The sequence below is a fragment of the Aquila chrysaetos genome, chromosome 19 (genome assembly GCF_900496995.4).
Source record: "Aquila chrysaetos chrysaetos chromosome 19, bAquChr1.4, whole genome shotgun sequence".
Classification (NCBI taxonomy): domain Eukaryota; kingdom Metazoa; phylum Chordata; class Aves; order Accipitriformes; family Accipitridae; genus Aquila; species Aquila chrysaetos.
Genome location: NC_044022.1, coordinates 23,174,169 through 23,193,604, shown reverse-complemented (window position 1 = coordinate 23,193,604; position 19,436 = coordinate 23,174,169). Strand labels below are relative to the sequence as shown.

General features: G+C 41.3%; 1 protein-coding gene across 9 annotated transcripts in view; it reads right to left on the bottom strand.

The window, feature by feature from the left end:
* TENM4 (teneurin transmembrane protein 4) overlaps positions 1-19,436 on the bottom strand; it is a 603,540-nt gene that overhangs the window by 408,133 nt on the left and 175,971 nt on the right. For 6 of the 9 annotated variants that reach the window (XM_030042636.1, XM_030042637.2, XM_030042638.2 and 3 more), the window contains exon 3: positions 380-477. The gene's annotated coding sequence lies outside the window, so the exon portion shown is untranslated. Of the gene's footprint in view, positions 1-375; positions 478-19,436 lie in introns of all 9 variants that reach the window. The other 3 variants (XM_030042632.2, XM_030042635.2, XM_030042633.2) reach the window with 2 other exon arrangements.

Below are 19,436 nucleotides of genomic sequence, written 5' to 3'. Positions count from 1 at the left end.
CTGCAGATGCTCTGTTAGCATTGCCTGTCATACTGACCAAAACTTTCTTATTACATCCATGGATCTCCACCTGTCTGACACTATCTGTGGCTTCTTGATTTGTACTTAGATGTAAGTCTTTTGATGCAGAGAATGTCTATGTTTCTAGAGTGCCTGGCACAGTAAAAATGAGTCCTTGACTGGGACTGTAATGCTAATTGTCATTGTTGGATAATAAAAATAAACACAGATCAATAGTAGATACGTTCTAAAGAAATCAGTGAAATTCCTCATTACTCCAGTTAGAGAAATCTGCACAAGAAACATTGCAACTATCATAATTTGATTTTAAACAACAAAACATTATTAAAACATCCCAGGCACAGGAATTAGTACTCACTTTTTGTATTTACCTTCTTAGAAATATCTAGGAATAATCCATCAAATACTTCTTGTAGGATACAGTTTTAACCTGGACATGTGTTATTCTCAGTCTACCTGTAAAAAGAAGCAACAACAACAACAAAAAAATCAGTGTTTTGTTTAGTGATTTTTAACTTATTTGCTATCCGAAATGAATTAAAACCAACCGCTAACAGTTAGACAGGGGACATCAAACAGTCATCTATAGATATGTGTTTCTTAGCGTAGTATCACATCAGCACTGTACTAGGGTATGCTTAGTCATCTCATGGAAAGAAATGTATTTGTTAAATACAAACTAAGGCTTTCTGTACAACACTTTGAATTAAGTGCCTGTCCTTGGCTAACTGTGCAAACATCCATCCCTTTGCCAAAACAGTAATTTACCAATTCCTCTACCGTCGTTTCAAGGGTTTCCAATTAACATGGTAGTTGTTCCTTTCCTGTTGTGTGATTTTACAGTCCTCGGAAGGTGAAAGATTTTTATTTATGTGGTTATCCCAAATATCTCTATCCTTAAATCTTATACCTTTGTTAGAGCGAAACGACTAAGATCTTACACAGATGCTTCTTCTTGTTTCCACTCACATCAGTAAATTTTGTCTTATCTGAGTTTCTTGCAGTATTGAAGAGCCCCAGTTTAAAAGTAATGATGCATGTGTGACAAACCTGTCACGCCACAAGCAGGAGGTTCAAAGAAAGTGTAGCACAGCACTGGGGCTCCTCTTCTTTTACATCTCTCATTAGCTGATTAGCGTCATGCCCCCTCTCTTAGCTGCTTTCCTTGTCTCAGAGACACAAAGTCCAGTAGGGACTGGGGAGGTGGAGATGAGACCACAGCAACTGGGTGTGTGCAGTTTCATTGAAAGCCACATTTGCCAGGACCAGCAACTTTCCCAGGCTACCTTTTTGCTTGATATGCATCTATTTTACGTACACTCTGGTGCACAAGGTCTTGCAGAATTGGAAAAAATAAAATTAAGAGGTCTGACTGATGTGGTAGCATGCTATTATAGAGGTGGGCTTCCACATCTTTCCTTGGCAACCTGTTTCTGCATCTTTGGTCCAAAACCACATTGACCTTTTAATCTTATCAATTGTAAATTAATTTTGAATCCAAGCTGTCCACTGAAAAGGTGCAAAGGTCACCTTTAAATAGCTGTTCTGCTACATTGCCCTTTGCTCCATGGTCCACATCCTTTGGCTTCCTCCCATTAATTCTGCTTCTTGAACAGCCCTCCTTTCTGCTGATTGCATCCTCGTACAGATTATTTCTCCCCCACATGCATTTTTCAAAGCTGCATCTCATTTTGTCGTTTCCTGCCTAAGGTTTCTAATCTCTCTATCTTCACTGATTTATGCAGTGCCTCCCAATTTGGATCATCTGTGATTTTAATTAACATGTACTCTTTTCCTGTCTTTTGGCTAATGAATGAAGATGTTTAAAGAAGACTGGACTCAAGACTGCTCCCTGATGTTCCCCCACTAGAAAACTCATGCGATTCAACGCATTTTCATTTATTATCTCACTTTGCTAATGGCCCTGTGGATGATTTTTAATCAACATCACAGGGTCCTTATCTAAGCCAATCTGAATTAATTTTGTGAGTCTCCTCTCTCGCTGGTGTTCATTTCACCGAGAGGGAAAACAAAAGCAGAAGAGGCCATTGCTCACCAGAATGCTTTTCTGGGAGATCTGGAAATGAGGAGGAGGTGAGAATAAATTGTTCATTCTGCTCTCTCAGGACTCTGCTACACTTACGGTCCCCCACAGCCATAATATCTATACTTCTCCTAATTTTTAATATATGTATTTTTAAACTACTTGTCAAGGTAGGGAAGTGCTATTATTCCTACTTTTGTGAATAAGATCCAGCACAGAGAGAGTAAGGAGGTAGTCAGCTCTGCTCCTTTAGCAGCCGTGGTCACAAATTAAGAGGTTACGGTTGCTTTTACATTTACACCTCTCTTCTGGAAGTTACTGTGCCATGCCTGCCTGTTTACCTCTGGGATGACCCATCAACTGCACCATCAAAGTGATTTAATCTCTACTTTAAAAATAAATAAATAAATAAATACATCTGTGTTTATATGTCAGTATGCACATAACTATATCGTGACCTGAATGCCATTTTGAAAGACCAAGCCCAACTAGATGTAAAGCAATGCCATAAAAAGTGAGCATCAGGTACCCAGAGCACACAACTGCTTAATCCAGACCACAAGATATAAAATAAGACATATAGCAGTATCTGTTGGATCTGGTCCTGAAAGTTATTTGGGCACCTCCTTCTCACTCAGCTGGGCATTGAGATCTTTCTGAAGACCTGGACCAAAGTGCTTTGCTTGACGTTATACAAGAAGTTTGTACTGGATTGGAATGCAGATCTGCAAAGTTTAAAATGTGTTCCCCACCTAAGGACTTGTCTCCTTTCCTATCAAGAGGATAATAATGTCATGTCATGGACATGTAAGCTCTGATCACTGCTCCATGACTGCACTCTTTTCTTCCCCAAAAAGTAGGGTCTCAGCCTGTCCACATGCACAACTTCCTCCACTGTCACCTCCTGATAAACAGTTTTAATGTGGTAGTTACATTCCTTTTGAATGAAAATAAAAAGCACCTTTCTGCTACAGAGAAAAAGATTAGGAAAGGCATTTGTAGTATGGACTTACTTTACACAGGTTATTTATTTTCTGAAATATTAATTGATGTTTCTGAATCAGCTCTGAAATATTATAAGAAACTTCAAGTTTATGTTTTTTTTTAATAAAAGCTAGCAGGATTAAAAAAAAATTACAATTATCCCCTCTTCCCTCCTACTCCCCTCACCAATCAAAACTCATGGAAAAAAACAACAAAAAGAAGGAAAGAGAAAGAAGGAAAAGGGAAAAGGACTAAATATTTCCAGGAGCATCAGCAGTCATAAAGAAACTAATCATGAGCTAAGAAATTATCTAAGGGAGCGCAGAGGGAGGTAAAAACATAAAGAAGACAATTTAGAAAATATTTGCAGCAGCAAAATTTATAAATACTCATTATATTTTTTAAACACATGTCAAAATTAATATGTGTTCTTGCTTCTGCCTTCCTCATTAATGTATTTAGTGAAAAAAGACATGTAGGACAAAATGTTTGTCACCAATATTCTCTTCATATTAGGAAACAATTACACAGTTTTTTCACTCTCAACTTTTAAATGTGGCCTAGTTGGAAATGAATTGCCTTTGACTTGCTAAAAATAAGCATAAGAAACTTAATCTAAATCCATTGCAAGTGAAATTTATACCATACACAACTTCAGTGAGGTGTAATTAGCAGTGCATTGCAATAATTTATTATTGGTTTAAAAAGCCTGAACAATCAGGACCTTACAGCAAAAATGGGAAAATGGGAAGCTATGTGCCAGACATATTATTCTGGTTTATATTAATTCAGTTATTTTACCTTTGGTGCACATTCATCTATCCATACAATGCGAATGCTCCATTGAGAAGGATGCTGAATATTGAACCTTTGGCTCAATATGAAATATGAACTCTGAGGCATAGCTGCAATAATACTTCCATTTGCATTATTATGATTAACATTCCTCTGAATAGGAAGCATCCAGTAATATTAATTGCAGAAATAGTGAGATTCCAATTGTCATAAATCACTGTGCAGTGTAAAGCAAGCTCTCCGAAAACCTTATAAACTCTTTTTTTGTGTGTTTTTTGGAGTTAATTTCCACCTCATTTTCACCAGGCTTTCCCATTTGTGTCTGTTGACAAGACAGTAATTATGCTTTTCTCTTGATTAACACATTCTTTTCAGTAAGGTTCCAAACAGCTTTCACATGAAAGGCTGAATTCAACAGAGCATGGTTTTTCTCATTAAAGACTTAGCATTCACCCATAGTTAATTTATCACACAGATACTTCCTGTCTCATAGGAAGAAGGGTGGCCTTGAAGCTAATGCTCTTGATTTGATCACAAGTTTTCTCCACAGCAGTTGAAATGAATGCCTTTTCAAATATGATGATTATTGAATTCATTTAATAAGTGAAAATAGGGGGGGGGAAATGGTATACAGTTTCTCCACTAAAGCACAGATCCAAGGGAGATTTTGCCTTACTTGAAACAGTATCGTCTCTAAATCTATACAAACTTATCAAATCTTTATCTATATATTCATATCTTTGTTTCAAGTCAACATTTCCCCCTTCGTTACCATTTCTTTCCTCAACACTGTTAGCAAAACTGGCAATATTCATTGATTAATCAAAGTAAGCAACCTTGACATTTGGTGCATCAGCTTTCATTCGTAACAGGCGTACGATACAATGATTTATTTTGATGTATTACATTGTACCCTAAAGAGCATCCAAAAATAAAAATGCTTTCATTATCAGTGTTGTGAAAACAAGGCATCTACATCAGGGACCACACACGAGGAGAGAACAATATCTTGCCACCTGTGCTAGTTAATCCAGACTTTAGACGGTTGGATTGTTTTGGGGTTTGCTTGTTTGGGGGCTTTTCAGATATGTTATTTCCAAATGTATCATGTATTCAAAAAGCAACTAAAGGATCTAAGCAGTGTTCAGCCCTCGAAATAGCAGCTTTTCCTGGCTGGCGTGCTGCTTTAGTCCATCCTTGATTAACTCAGAGTAGGTGAGATGCCCCTGAATTCCTGTGGTACCAATTGAATACCTAATGACAGTGTCCACTTTGCAAGAAAACACCCCCCTGAGATGGCAGTAATTAGTGCAATCCTCAACAGAACAAGAAATGGTCGCGGATGGCCTGGTTGCTGCTGGGAGGCTGAGGGAAGGAGGTAGATCACGGACATACCCTCACCAAGGACGTTCAGACCAACTATGCATTTCTGGCTGGGAATACTTCAGTCCCGCTCTCCGGGCCTGATCTGAGGGTCCTGCAAAGCAGTTAGACATGTTCTGTATTCCCCTCCACCCCCAAATAATGCTTTTAGCAGACATTTACCATTAAGCACAAGGTTAAGCCTGGCTGGAATCAGCAGAGCTTTCATATGTGCCCGAAGCCAAGTGTTCCCTGAGAGTGCCGTGGCTGAATGGGGACAGCCTGATGAGTCGGAGACACTCATGACCAGGATTAAATAAATACATACATACATAAACTGGTCACTGCTGCTTCTGATTGCCTCCATGCTGTACATTTCTCTCCATCTCTTTTTCCATTATCACCCTCTGCTGTAAGTGGCGGCTGGGGGTTTACTGTCTAGCACAGCTAGCGGAGATAGCGCGCGTGGAAAGGAACTGAAAATCTTCCTCCCAAAAGAAGCCCTGCTCACAGGACAATCTCTCATTATTTTGTTCCCCCATGGAGAACAGAAAGGCATGGCTGATGTATTTGGAGATCATAGGCATGTTCCAAAAGGCAGCAAATGAAAGCAGAAGAGAGTCTTGTTGGGTTCAGCAGAGTCAAAGGACATCCTTCTGTAAGGTAGTGTATTCCTTTGCAATGACGGAAGCCCAACCACCACCATAACCTTATCGCTCTCGACAGCTACCTGAAAGGAGGTGGATGTCGGTCTCTTTTCCCAAGTAACAAGTGACAGGACAAGAGGAAACAGCCACAAGTTGTGCCAGGGGAGGTTTAGATTGAATATTAGGAAAAGTTTCTTCACGGAAAGGGTAGTCAAGCATTGGAACAGGCTGCCCAGGGAAGTGGTGGAGTCACCATCCCTGCAGGTATTGAAAAGATGTGTAGATGTGGCACTTAGGGACACGGTTTAGTGGTGGACTTGGCAGTATTAGGTTTATGGCTGGACTTAATGGTCTTAAAGGTCTTTTCCAACCTAAATGATTCTATGATTCTATAAACCTGCACATCCTCTCTTTTCACACCAAACTAACACCCCATGTAGAAATATTTATTGGCTTCGGCCTAATGTTTCATTGCCATATATGCTGACAGCTTGTTATCAGAAAAAACAAATTATTCTAATTATCATCATGATCATCATCCACACAATCAGACCTTGGTGGAAACACATGGGGAAGGCAGAGCTTAGAAACCTAGGAGGAGGTCCTTCATAACCAACCCATAACAGGTGACAAGATTTGCCTGTAGGCACCGTCATCCCCAGACACTGATTCAGTTGGGAAGGAGTTAAGGCTTATTATTCATCCCTCTTTTGGATAAAAAGGAAACAAGGGAGGACCATTAGAGGGAGGATGGAGAGTGCAGGCTGAGCCACCCTGGGGGAGGAAGTACAGAAGAAGTTAAGCCTGGAGAGCTGCTCTTTCCCTAAACACCACTTCTTTTTAGCCCACACATCAAGTCAATTTTGAACCTCGTCAGCCAGTATGGCTCCCAGTGGAGAGAATGTTTTGCACATCCCAATCTGTTCCAATTGTGTTGTAGGGGCCATTTCACAGTATTTTATCTCTGCTGTTTTGTTTTGGTTTTTTTTTAAGAAGAAGGGTGAGGCTGGTTTTTAAGCAGTTTATAGAGCAGGTTGGAAAAGCTACATAGTCGAGGCTTCTCGGAATTAAGATAATTTTCTCAGTGTGTAATAATTTCAGGTGAAAAATTGGATTCCTGGGAAATGGTAGCCAAGTAAAGGATGTGGAATGTGTCCTGTTGAGCTTTGGCAGAATTACATTTTTATGTTATCAAAGAGTTACTGTCCTGTGCCCTTTTTGTACCAAGCTCTTCTTCCTCACTTGTTGCAAACTTACTAGATAGCTTTGTGCAAAAAGTTGGCCTTCCTGTTCTGCTTTTAATCGTGCCATGCCTAAATCTCATTTTCTTGTATATGCTTTGGTCACCACAGATTTCTCTCAGCTAACTTTGGGTGTCTATATATTAGATGTTAAAGAGCTATCAACCTAGACTCACTTAAATCTCTAGTTTTTACTTGCATAAGTTAACAGTCAATGAGTCTCACCCCAAGCTATGTTTTCTCAGTGCAAGTGAGTACCTACTCCTCCAGCCAATAACTGTAATGTGGCCTTGACAAAGGCTAAGCAGCATTTCATTAATGACACTGTTCAAAACATTACAGTTGACCACAATAATAAACCTAGTAAATAACTTATTTTATCAAGCCAGGAGAACTCGAGGACAGCCTATCCAGTTTTGGCCAACTGGAACAAAGAAACAGGGCATTTTCATCAGCCTTGAAGTGTAGCGACCTTAATTGAGTTGCTTCTGCTGTGGGAATTTGATTCCTTGAACTTAGATTTCAGGTGGGCTAAGCAATTGCACCAAAATGTAACGGCTTCTCTCTCATGATGAAGTTGGTCCTATACTTGCAGAGTTTAAAATTAACATGCCCATCTGATCAAGGCTTGCAAAGCAGTTTAGAAAGCCAGCTTTCCTGCACATGTAAAACTTTTCTTTGGATCTTACCACAAAATTTGCTTTGAAATGCTTATAATCCATATCGCTAAATTCAAAGCATTAAAATATGTCTTTTGTGCAATAGCGTTTCCAAAATAAATATTTTCCTGGTCTACTGTGAAAAAAAAAAAGTCTTTGGCTTGTGGGTCATTCTTTGTGCTACTCCTTTTTCTGTGGGAATGAATATTTTTTCTGTTGGGTTCATTTCATAAGTAAAAACATTTCTCCTGGCCTATTTGAACTGTATATTAAAAATGTCGTTGTAGAAGAAAGACTTTCTGTATTGCCTAGAAAAGTATCACAGTATGTTTCCCAGTTCACAGCAGATGTTTCTATAATTGTTGCTCGATTGTTGTCCTGTAACGGCTTCAGGTCTTTCGACACAGACTTGACCAACAATAAAACATAATCTCACCATCAATACACATTTCGTTAAAGCTGTTAAATGGAAGCAATAATCTTTCCCTTTATCCAGTGCTGATCTATAATCCAAACCCCTTCAAACGCTTTGCAATGAGGGGTAATTGCTGCCCCTATTTTTTTGCCAGTGGGTAGGTAAACTGACATTGAGAAGTTTACAGGAGCGCAGCTATTGAGCTCAAGGATGGAAAACTTGACCCTAATAAAGGCTTGCAATTGTGGACTAAGCTATGTGGAGCCCACGTTTCTCGTAGACTACGGACACTCCTGCATGTCACCTTATACATGCTATCTGGTCATTTTGCAGGTTATTTGTACATCTGAACTGTACATCTGACATACACTGGCTTGAAAATGTTGAGGAAAATTGCAACTTCCTTGCAATGTTTTTATCCCACTTGCCACAGATAACACATTCTCCACAAAAACTCCACTGAAACATTTGTGTTTGCAAATTTCTTAAGAGTAGAACAAGCATAAAAAATGCCAGACACCAATGATTAACAAGATGTACAAAGCAAAAGCTCCCAGTATAACCGTTGTAACAAATTAATGGTACATGAAATGGGTATTAAATAATCTTTAACATATTTTTAAAAGCTGTTTTCTCAGAAATTAAAACATTATGTAGCTGCTGGAGTGGACCAACAGGTAGATTGGGTTAGATAGCTCTGCACTGCTTGGGGCCACATTGTGCCTGAAATGTGCTGCTGAAGCCATTCCTTAATTTGTAATTGATTTACTGGTGTAAATCAACTGGTTGTTGCATTAGTGAGACCGGTACCATGGGAACAGAGGGCAAGGACACTGTTCCTGAAGCTCAGTGCTTCTGGGTTGGGACGATGTGCTCCTCACTATCGTCTCCTCGCTTCCTGGGGGTGTAACACTCCTGGGGAGGGTGTCGAGAAAGGGGTGCGCTCAAGGTTGACCTTCTAGGGACTTCTTCACGTACCATCCCCTGGGCCCCTCCCACAGCGTTTCTCCTCCAGCTTAATGTGATCACACGCCAACACATGACAGGTCCAAAGAGGACCGGGCAGAGGTTCTCCTGGGAGTAACCAAGGGTCCTTCTGACCCTGAGAGATGCCACCACCTATCTGAGGCATCTTCTGGGCTGGCGGGTCTGACACAACACTTAAGAAAGTCCTGTGGCTTTCCAAACCAGCAAAGAGGCCAGGTCAGGTGTCCAAGGACATCTCGAATGAATCAAACCTTTAACCCATCAGAGAATACATTCATAACTGTGTTCTTTCTCTGCAGCCCACCACATGCTACGTCTACGCCAGTGCTGCATGCTTAGTAGCCTGTCCTGCTGGCCATCATGCTGAGGCAAATGTAGGCATGGTGTGATGCTCTTTCTGGAAACTGTGGAAGTATTTACCTCCTGCATTTAGGTGGCGTATTGACATTTGAATGGCTTTAACGAGCGTCCCCCCTGCAAAGGAGCAATCAAGGGTAAAGCTATGAAAAGGTTTTCAACTGAGGTCACAGGAGAGGTCTGCGGCCTCTGAATTCACTTCTCTCCCTCCATTGCCTATCCTGGAAGCCCAGGGTGAATAATTTAGATACTTCTGGAAAGTCCCAAGAATGAGATGGTATTAAAAAAGGTCAAAGCATACACTTCACTTATGTGGCTGGACATACACACACAAATGTATCTACGTATATATATATACACATATATACACACGTAGTGAAATTTGCTGTTATCAAAACAACTACGAATACCAAATGAGGGCTGAACAGCTGGAGCTAGATTGGCATATCGTGCTGTACTGTAATGACTCAGCACAGGAGTATTTAATTTCCTCCCAGAGGCAAAATGTCTCTCCTTCTCAACTGGAAAGACTGGGGCAGCTGAGCCGCCTTTGCTTTTTACTGAGTACATACGATGATACTAAGGTCTATACTTTTATAAGGAAGATGCTGTGGATCAGAATTGCAGCATTTTTCTTAATTTCCCTTAAAATAAGAAAAAAACAGGCATTCAGGTATTAGCTATACAGAAGACCGCAAACCTCTCAATATTCACACCCAAATGCAAAAACCCTATTCAGTTCCTACCTCTGCCAGAAACAACTTCTGTGTCATGGGAAAAGCCCCATCCCTAACCCCTACTTCAGACCTTCTTTCTGCTTGGTTCCTTAATAAAACAAGAACACACCCTCTGTCGAGTGCTGGGACTGCAAGAAAGAACCTGTTTAATGAGATGCTATAACAGCCTCTCCACCAGACTTGTCATAAGTGTCTTTACAACTGTGATTGTACCAGGAACAGTTCACTGGATTATTTTTTATAACCAGCCTCATTATTCTCCCCCCTCCCCACCCAGCTGATAATTTGTATAACAAATACCATTTCAGTTTTTATAGAAAATTTGGAATTCTCTGATGGCAATAGCCCCCTTCGCCAGGCTACCTCCCAGGACTGTATGTTGTACAAACAGCATTAAGGTTTGACTTTGAGCTCCCTTTCCGCATTTCATTATTTAATACATCTCAAGGAGGGCTTGAAGCTACTGCTATCGTCTTAAGCAAATTGATGGGATCTTTCCCTGCACAACAGAAGTTGAATAAAAGCAGAGGATCCTCATGCATCCCCCTCGCCCATGCTGCAGCTCTGCTCCCAGCAGCTCCATCCCTCCTGACGATGCTGCATACTGTAGATTGGCATTTTATCGCTTATCAATAGATCTCCATCATTCTGTGAATGAGAACGACTTTCCTTCAGACCTGTTTTTGTAAAGCAAACCTATATCCATAGGAGCAATTAGTCCCCTGCTGTGAGTTTAGACATGCCAGCTCTACTGCAGCTGCTCTCTGTTGCCAGCACTAAATTTTCCTCAGTAGTGGATCAACGTGTTTAAACACTTTGATCTTCTTTATCTCAGCGACGAGATTTGAAAGTCTCCTGGATGAACAAGTTTTCTTTTGGGTGCAACACCATCTCATCCACCATTTCAGTGCTGACCTCAAACTTTTGTGTTTTATTTACTGGAGAGGCGTCCTCTTTTGAAATGGCTTCTCACATCCTCTAAGAAAGACTTTCCCCCCCTCCCAACACTGAGCTTAAGTAACGGTACTTCAAACAGCAGATAAGAGGCACAAAGGGGACTCAGTCTTATACACAGCGATTCAGAATCATCTTAATCTCCGTCACGCACTTTCTGATTTTCTTTTTAATCTCCCGCAGCACAGTGTGCACCAAACACAGCTGAGAACTTGCTATTTAAGCTGCCTTATTACTGTTACGCTATGAAAGCTTAACTAATGTTTAGAATATATGAGCACAAATAAACTGAAGCAAGGCAACACGCACCTCGGATGTGGGTACAGTTAGGTAGATGACGGGAGATAAGAATTAGTGTCACCATCCACTTTCTGATGGGTTGAGGCTTACTTTGTTTTCTCACTTCTCAAGCAGCCACAAGGGAACTATTAATGATGTGAAACTGCTGACCAGGAAAAAGCATAGGGTGATTGTCAGGCTTATTCCTCCAACCACTGCAGAATTCCTGATTTTCCTACCCAAACTAACTCTCCGCCTGTTTGCAAACCATGAGGTTGGTACACTTGTGAATGGGGAATCCAACTCATACCTTGTTAATGAAATTACTTATCTGAGTTTTGGACTCTAGATTGGTTTAACCCCAAACTGACCTAATCTACTCTCGTGTAAAATGTTACCTCCTGTGATAAAGGCAAGAGGGTTACACTGCTCATAAAGCAGATGGGAGGAGAGGAAGGAGAGACCTTATTGCAGCCTGCCAGTACTTAAAGTGGGCTTGTAAGAAAGATGGGGACAAACTTTTTAATAGGGTCTGTAGCAATAGGACAAGGGGTAATGGTTTTAACTGAAAGAGGGTAGACTCAGACTAGATATAAGGAAGAATTTTTTTACGCCAAGGGTGGTGAAGCACTGGCCCAGGTTGCCCAGAGAGGTGGTCGATGCCCCATCCCTGGAAACATTCAAGGTCAGGTTGGACGGGGCTCTGAGCAACCTGATCTAGTTGAAGATGTCCCTGCTCATGGCAGGGGGGTTGGACTAGACCTTTAAAGGTCCCTTCCAACCCAAACCATTCTGTGATTCTATAAGGAGCCCAGAGGGTTTAATTGATACTACAACTTTCTGGATATTAGGACCAAATTAACAGGGCTCTTATCAAAATAATTCCTCTGAAATGCAGACGAGGCATTTTGCCTCACCCCAGTATTTGGTGCTGGCAGTGATACAGAGCTCTGGAATAAACAGCTTAATTAGAGACTTTTTGTTCATGAAGGTTTGCTCCCTAAGCATGATTTTAATACCACAGACAATCAGAAGAGTTGATGGAGAGACAGATAACTGAGTCAAAATTTAGGTGAAGATTATTTCTGCTGTGGTTTGAGTGCTCCCACCCTGCACTGGCTGGTTTTATTACGCAGGTGGATGGAATGTGCTCTGCTCCATTTCCAAGGGAGCCACACAAGCCCAGCGTAAATCAGTCAGCAAGTACCTTGAACAGCACATATTAGGAATGCAAGTGAGAGGAATTCCAAAATGAAGCATGTTTAGACAAAGAGGCAATTATGGCATGGAGAGAAAAGGAGTGCAAAAATTTCAGCTGGAACCAGGGATGGAGCACAGTAGCTCAAGGAGGTGGAAAGTCTGATTCTGTGTTTACATAGCCTCATAAATGGGGTGATTTTAATCTCCCAAATATGATATAGCAATATCTATTGGAAGTGAGTCTCACAGACCGGTTCCCAAAGAGGATTTTGGAGACTGGTCTTCTGATCTCCACACAGTTCAGACAGCCAGATTCTGGTCTTATTTACAAAAAGTCTGCCCAGGTGTGCTTTTATGGACGTCAATGGAGTTACGCAGCGCAATGCAGAACGGAGTCAAATGATACCTAAGTGTCTCGTGTTTGCACTGCAGAAAAAGGAGGGGAGAACAGAGTGGTTTGTATCACTGCATGCTGCAAGTTTGACCATAAAAATGCATTCCCAGTGGGTCAGCACCTGTTTAGATAAATGGTTTACTTGAAATACACAATGCACTCGAGCTCGCACATTTATCCATATGGCACTAACACGAACTGCCAGCTGTGGCCAGTCGTCCAATATGTTCTCTCTCCATCTATGACATATGAAACCATATGGAATCATCTATCCATTAGGAAGAGATCATTTTCAGACAGGAAGGTTTTCTGACACAATTATTAGCTGTGGCGTTCTTGACCAGGAACAGGCTGAAATAGGCAGGAAACAAAAAGGGGCTTATGTTGCCTTAAAGAGTCATGTGAAGAATTTTCTGGTTTTAAATCATCTTTCAAGCTGGTCCTTTTTTTTTTTTTTTAAAGAGTGCCTTTTATCTCTCAGCTTAATGTCATTCTGCTGCATGGGTTGCTTTTCTTTACACCCATTTCTGTGATGAGTGATCATGGTGCATGAGGACTACTGGTTTCCCCTGAGTTTGGGTTTGATTAGGGCCAACAGACAGGTATGTGACTTGCTAGAAACAACCTGGTTTAGGAGCAACTGCTACAAACCCTATCTGTAAACAAGTGGTCCCAGCACTGGGACTCAACTGTATTTCCCTCCCAAGTGACCTTCTCCTTGCACATGCTGTGGGCTTCGATCTGAACCAAGCTAAACACTGTATATCAGCATAAAATCTAAGAAAAACAGTGACAAAACAGACTCATTGGCTGAATTGGCTGAATTCAATAATATCTTTATTGAGACAGAAAATCCTATTAGGGCAGTTCGTCTGCTCTCAACCTGGAATAACTCAATTACTCGTGATTTGCACCAATGCAAATGAGATGAGAATCTGCCCCCAGAACACTTGCTAGCTATGCTCATTGACATGATCAGAAGTACAGTGTTGCCTATAATCAGCCCTGGTTTACCTCTAATGGATATAAGCAGAGACAAGAGCCTCAGGCATTTCAGGCTCTGTAGTGAATAGCTGATCCCTGTCTGCTTGTAGAATATGCAGATTATGTACGGAGAATCTGAGAAGCTTACTTTGGAAATGATGTGGCCCCCAAATGAGTCTGAAATACAGAAATATTGCTTAACAGTAGCACTCAGAGGTACTGGACCTCTCCCCCCACATATATGGTACCTCACCTAATCCAGCAGAAAAACTTCTGCATTAAATCAGCGTGAGATGAAAATCAGCTCTGACCTGTGGTACAGCACGGACTATCCAAGGAAGAGAAAGACAGCATAATTACCACTAATATTAAAAAAAAAAAAAATTTGATGTAAGAAGTTCTTTGATCTAGCACCCTGGTACTTGATTTGGGCTCTTACACACTTTAGTGATTCTAGATAGTCAGTAGTCTTCAACAGTCAGTAGACTTCAGTTCAAAACTCCATTGTGCAAAATGCAGACTCAATAGATGACGTCAAACACGGCTGAAATTTTGTAAAGTGATCAGTTACAGTCTTTTGCTTGATATAGCAATGGCCCATCTCCAGTTCTTTTCTTCCCCTTCCCTTTTTATAGGGGCTGGTCACCACTGAAAGGATTTGGATCTGGGTAACAAGTTTTGTGCTGTCCTGCTGACACTGTCGTATCGTGTATTCTGGAAAAGAGATCGACAACTGCTTGTGCTGCCACCACAGCCCTCAGTTAGGGCTGTACATGGGAAGCCAGGAAAAAGGCTTTTTTTTTTAAAGTAATCTTCACAACAGTAGGTGGGTCTCTGCAAATGTCGAGCTGTTTGTTTGTGTTTCCCATACCCAAATAATGGTATTCACACAGTATTTCCTTTCTTGTCAGCTGTGTTGGTTTCTGTAGTCATAGATCTGAAAGCATCCAGTGCCCACAGTGGTGGTTATCAGAGCATTAGTGAGAAAACACTAACCAAGGACCTTTGCAAGCAGACTAGGAGTTACTCACACCGTAACAAGGCAATTTAATGTGTGGTCAGTGGAGATTTCAGGCAACTTTTTCCTGGCTAGATGGCCATATGCAGAAGGTGACCATGACAGACGCAGTAAGCGAGAATTCGTATAATACACTTCAGAATATTTTAGACACCTAATTACATGCAACACAAAACATCTGAAGTGGGGAACCTAATTCCTTTGCCTAGCTAATGCAGACATTTCCAGATAAACTAACATTTAAAACTAACATTTAACTAACATTTAACTAACATTGAAAATCAGATGGCGTGAATGCACCAGTAATTGTCCATTTTGCTGACAAAATCAACAAAGAGGTAATAAGAGTGAGTCTTGCCTAGAGACGGAGCACTAACTGGGAAGCAGGATACATGGATTTGTTTCCTATCTATATCGAATGACCTCCATCTGTCAATCTTTCCAGGGACATTAGATCGTAGTTTTCCAGTCCTACTTTGCTGGCACTCCAGTTCAGCTAATAAAGGATGCTGTTGTCCATCTACTACTCACAGCAGTTGTTCTAGCCCTTCTCTCTTTTTCCCATGACAAGGGACACTTCTGTGATGAATCTGATGCTCAGAAGTTTCTAAGTAAATGTTACTTTCCTGAGCTACAATACTGAGCAGCACTGGCATACTGGCATCTCAGGAGGTTTCTAGTACTCCAGCAGTTCAGCCTGAAGATTGTGATCCCGGTTCCTTTTTCAGTCATTTGTTTATTTTTATGACATTGTGACAATCATTCACTCACTGATGATTTTCCTTTCTTTGGTCCTGTAACTGCTTATACTTCAGCAGCATGTCTTTATCATGCATACCTGACATATTTTGAAACACCACATGCAAGCATCTCACCACCTGAGCAGTTTAGCTCGATGCCATGCCATATCATGCATCGATAGTTCAACCCATTGCTTTCCCAGCTTTAAATCCATAGCAGAAATTTCCTCACCCATATTTGTCACCCACTGCCAGCTACCAAGTCAACATATCACTTTAGCTCTGACATGTATATCTCTGCTTTAGACTACAGTCTGGATCAGATAGCTTCCTAAATCTACAGACTTTATTGATTAGGACTATAGAGGTCATAATCAATCAAGAAGTGATAAAACAAGCTAATCCATACGCTTCAATACACCTATATGTACAGACAGGTTGTTTAAAACATACAGATCCATAAAAATATTTCACATAGTCACCAAAATTTTATAAATCAGCTTTTGCTGCTTTCATAACTCTATTTGAACAAAACATCCTAGGAATTCAGGAAGACATAGAGGTTGCTGTTCCAACCTGGCATTTTTCTGTGATTTGGTAGGATTATTTGCTTTGTTCAGTCTTTCCCTATGCTTCTACACCTACTGAAAACAAGTGCTATGCCATTGATGCCAGACTAAAAGAGAGTACCCTGAGAACACGGCTGATAGTAACAGAATTTATCTCAAGCACAAAACATTGTGGAGATATGAAGCACTAACAAAGACCACATGCTGCACAGATCAGGCTACCAGTCTTGAGTAAGTAATCTGTTCTACAAAAAAGTTGCCAGCCCAGTCACAGGAGCAGCAAGCTCCAGAGCTGTCCATCAGCCAATCTCAGAGCCATTGCATTAAAATCCTGGAGAAAAAGTCAACAGAAGTTGACTGCTTTATTATTTGTCACACTGAGCCTTGAAAATTCGGCAGGAGCATTTATTCTTACACCTTCTCGAGCACCTCTTGTCACAAGTTGAAGCCAACTTGCCTGTTGGCAGAATGTGGCAGAAACTATATCAAACTCTAACAGGAGCTGAATTCCCTCTTATTTCCATTTTAGTTAGTGATTGGGAAGAAGATGCCCAAGACACTCTGCAAGGCAGATCAGGCTTAAGTGCTCTTTCAGGCTGCAAAACTAAGGTGCCAGCCAGCTACTTTTTGAGAAGCCCCTGGCACATTAATTCGTGAGAGTTGAAGATAACAAACCAGATCTTGAGACAGGTGGGGCCTAATTAGAATTACCCCGGCTTTGCAGTAACTTCAGTAGAGCTGCATTGACACTGACATGGAATTAGGGTGAAGACTAGTTTGTCTCCTCCTGTAGCAGGCAAATGCCAGCCCAGATCCAGGGATGAGACATGCACCTTGTCCAGCACCACCGTTCAACAGATTTATGGCTCATTTATGGCTCTGATTCCTTTCCCACTTGTTGCCTACTGAGACGTGATGCCTTCTGGGGCAGGGTCTGTCTTACATGTGTTTACTTGTGGACTGATGTTGCCTGAAACTACAGCAGTATTAAACTGCTGCAGCTGCATCCAACTATAAATACTCAGAACGACAGAAAAATGTTTACACCTGCATCATATCTTTCCCGTGTGGGAAGGGGAATAAGCTGCAAAAGTAGAAGGCAGGTCTGCTGTGATGCAATACTGTGGCTTGTAACAATATAGTTCTTTTAGGAGGACATTTATATTCTCAGCTGACATAGTTATACTGTTAAAAACTTCCAGTGCTGACCCAGTCTGTGCTGAAGCAGAATCTCTCACAATGCTGCTGCAATCCTGACTGGTACCTGTGGATGTTAGTATAATGCAAACAATAAATAATAAAAAGTAATAATTAGACATGAACCGCATGCACTGTGCTGTCATGGTAGGCAGTACAAATTACTTACAGAAATTTTTCTTACTCTCCTGTATTCTGCTCTAGGTGACAAGCTCTTTGTTAACTTTTCCTTCACTGTTAGCAATGAAAATGTGCATATGTGGCAGCTAGTAACTCAAGCTTCCCACGGGGACAGTTAATCCTCTGCTCCTTGGTCCTGTGCTTAGTTCCCTCAGTCACTTTTCCCCTATGGATCCAGTAACAGAGCAGAAGACATGCCGGAAACAGAATGAGAGCAATAATTAACCACAAGGAATGGAGAAACAGGGCCAGTTAGAAAGAGCAAGAAACAATGGTATGTCAAACAGCAAAACATCAGTGCTTAATGGTTTAAACAAGTAACATGAAAGCCTTGTTCTTTCTTGTCCAGTGACACAGGAGTCTCCCTATCCACAGAAATATCTCTCCCTTAAAGGATAACATTAAACAATCCAATCTTTAATAAGCCACTGGAATCCCAGAGGCACAGGACAGACCCCCTTTGTTTATCACAGACCTTATATGCTCGGAGGTCTTCAGATGAATGAGGTGCCAGACAGCAGTCTGGGAAGGCTGGGGGTGTTAACTCAACACCCTCCACCAACTTCACAAAACCATCACTGCACGCACTCACACTCCACCCTGCCTTTCCCACAGCGACTGAGGGTAATAAGAAAATTATTCCAAAACTATAAAAAGTCTAAAATAATTCTGCTACTATCTGAAAGTCAGGTTTTATGCCATATATTCACCACAGGATTGACATGCTGAGACAAAAATCTTGGCTTTGATGAATTCAACAGTAAAACTCCGAAAGAGTCACTCACTTGCCTAAGTAGGGGCATCTAGCCCTGCTTGAGATCTCCTGGGGTATCCCACAGCTTCTTGCCCCTCTCACGCACATCTTTTGGAATACGTTGTGGCATCCTCTATAGTAGCGAATGCCTATGTCTAGGCACCTGAATTGCTCTTCAGACTATACCAAGCTACAATTTTACCCTAAGGCTAGTTTGGGATGAGATAGCAGAGTTTGCAGAAAACTTCCCTTTTCTTGCTTGGATCACAACAGCAGTCAGTCCTTGGAGAACAAAACACTGCAGAGGCAGGATGAAAATGTGTGACCAGTGTAGAGCTTGTTTACCTTCTCTAACTTGCAGCATGCGGAGCAGATCATGCATTTCAAACCACAGAAAGCATTAGAAGAAAAAAACCTAGGTCTGGATGTCAGGTCTTTAAGATTTTTCTTATTTGTAGGCTGAAGATTCAAAACTGTAACCTCTTAAATAGGGATTTGCCTAATGCCTCATATAAAGCACACCGAGTTCTGCTCTAATACCCATTCTACACTTGCATGACAGGGTTAGCTTCCACATTTGCACCACTGGGGCACCAACTCTACATTAATTTCATTGCAAGCATTAGATCCAGCTGCAGAGAGGCAGTTTCAAGGCTCAGGACTTTTGAAGATCCATCCAAATCCTTGATTAAGACAAGGAAACCCCAAGCTACCTGTTCAATGTTTCTCTTTCAACAGCAAACTAACACAAGGGATAAAAAAAATGAGGCTTCTGTGCTTTGCGTGAGGGCTGGGCTGGCAAGTTCTGGTCAGGGCTTTCTTCACATCGAGCTCCAAGCACAGCCACCTGGGAGTCACTTGAGTCCCAGACTTGGTCAGACTCATGGCAACTTCCCAAGCACTCATACACTTGTTCTA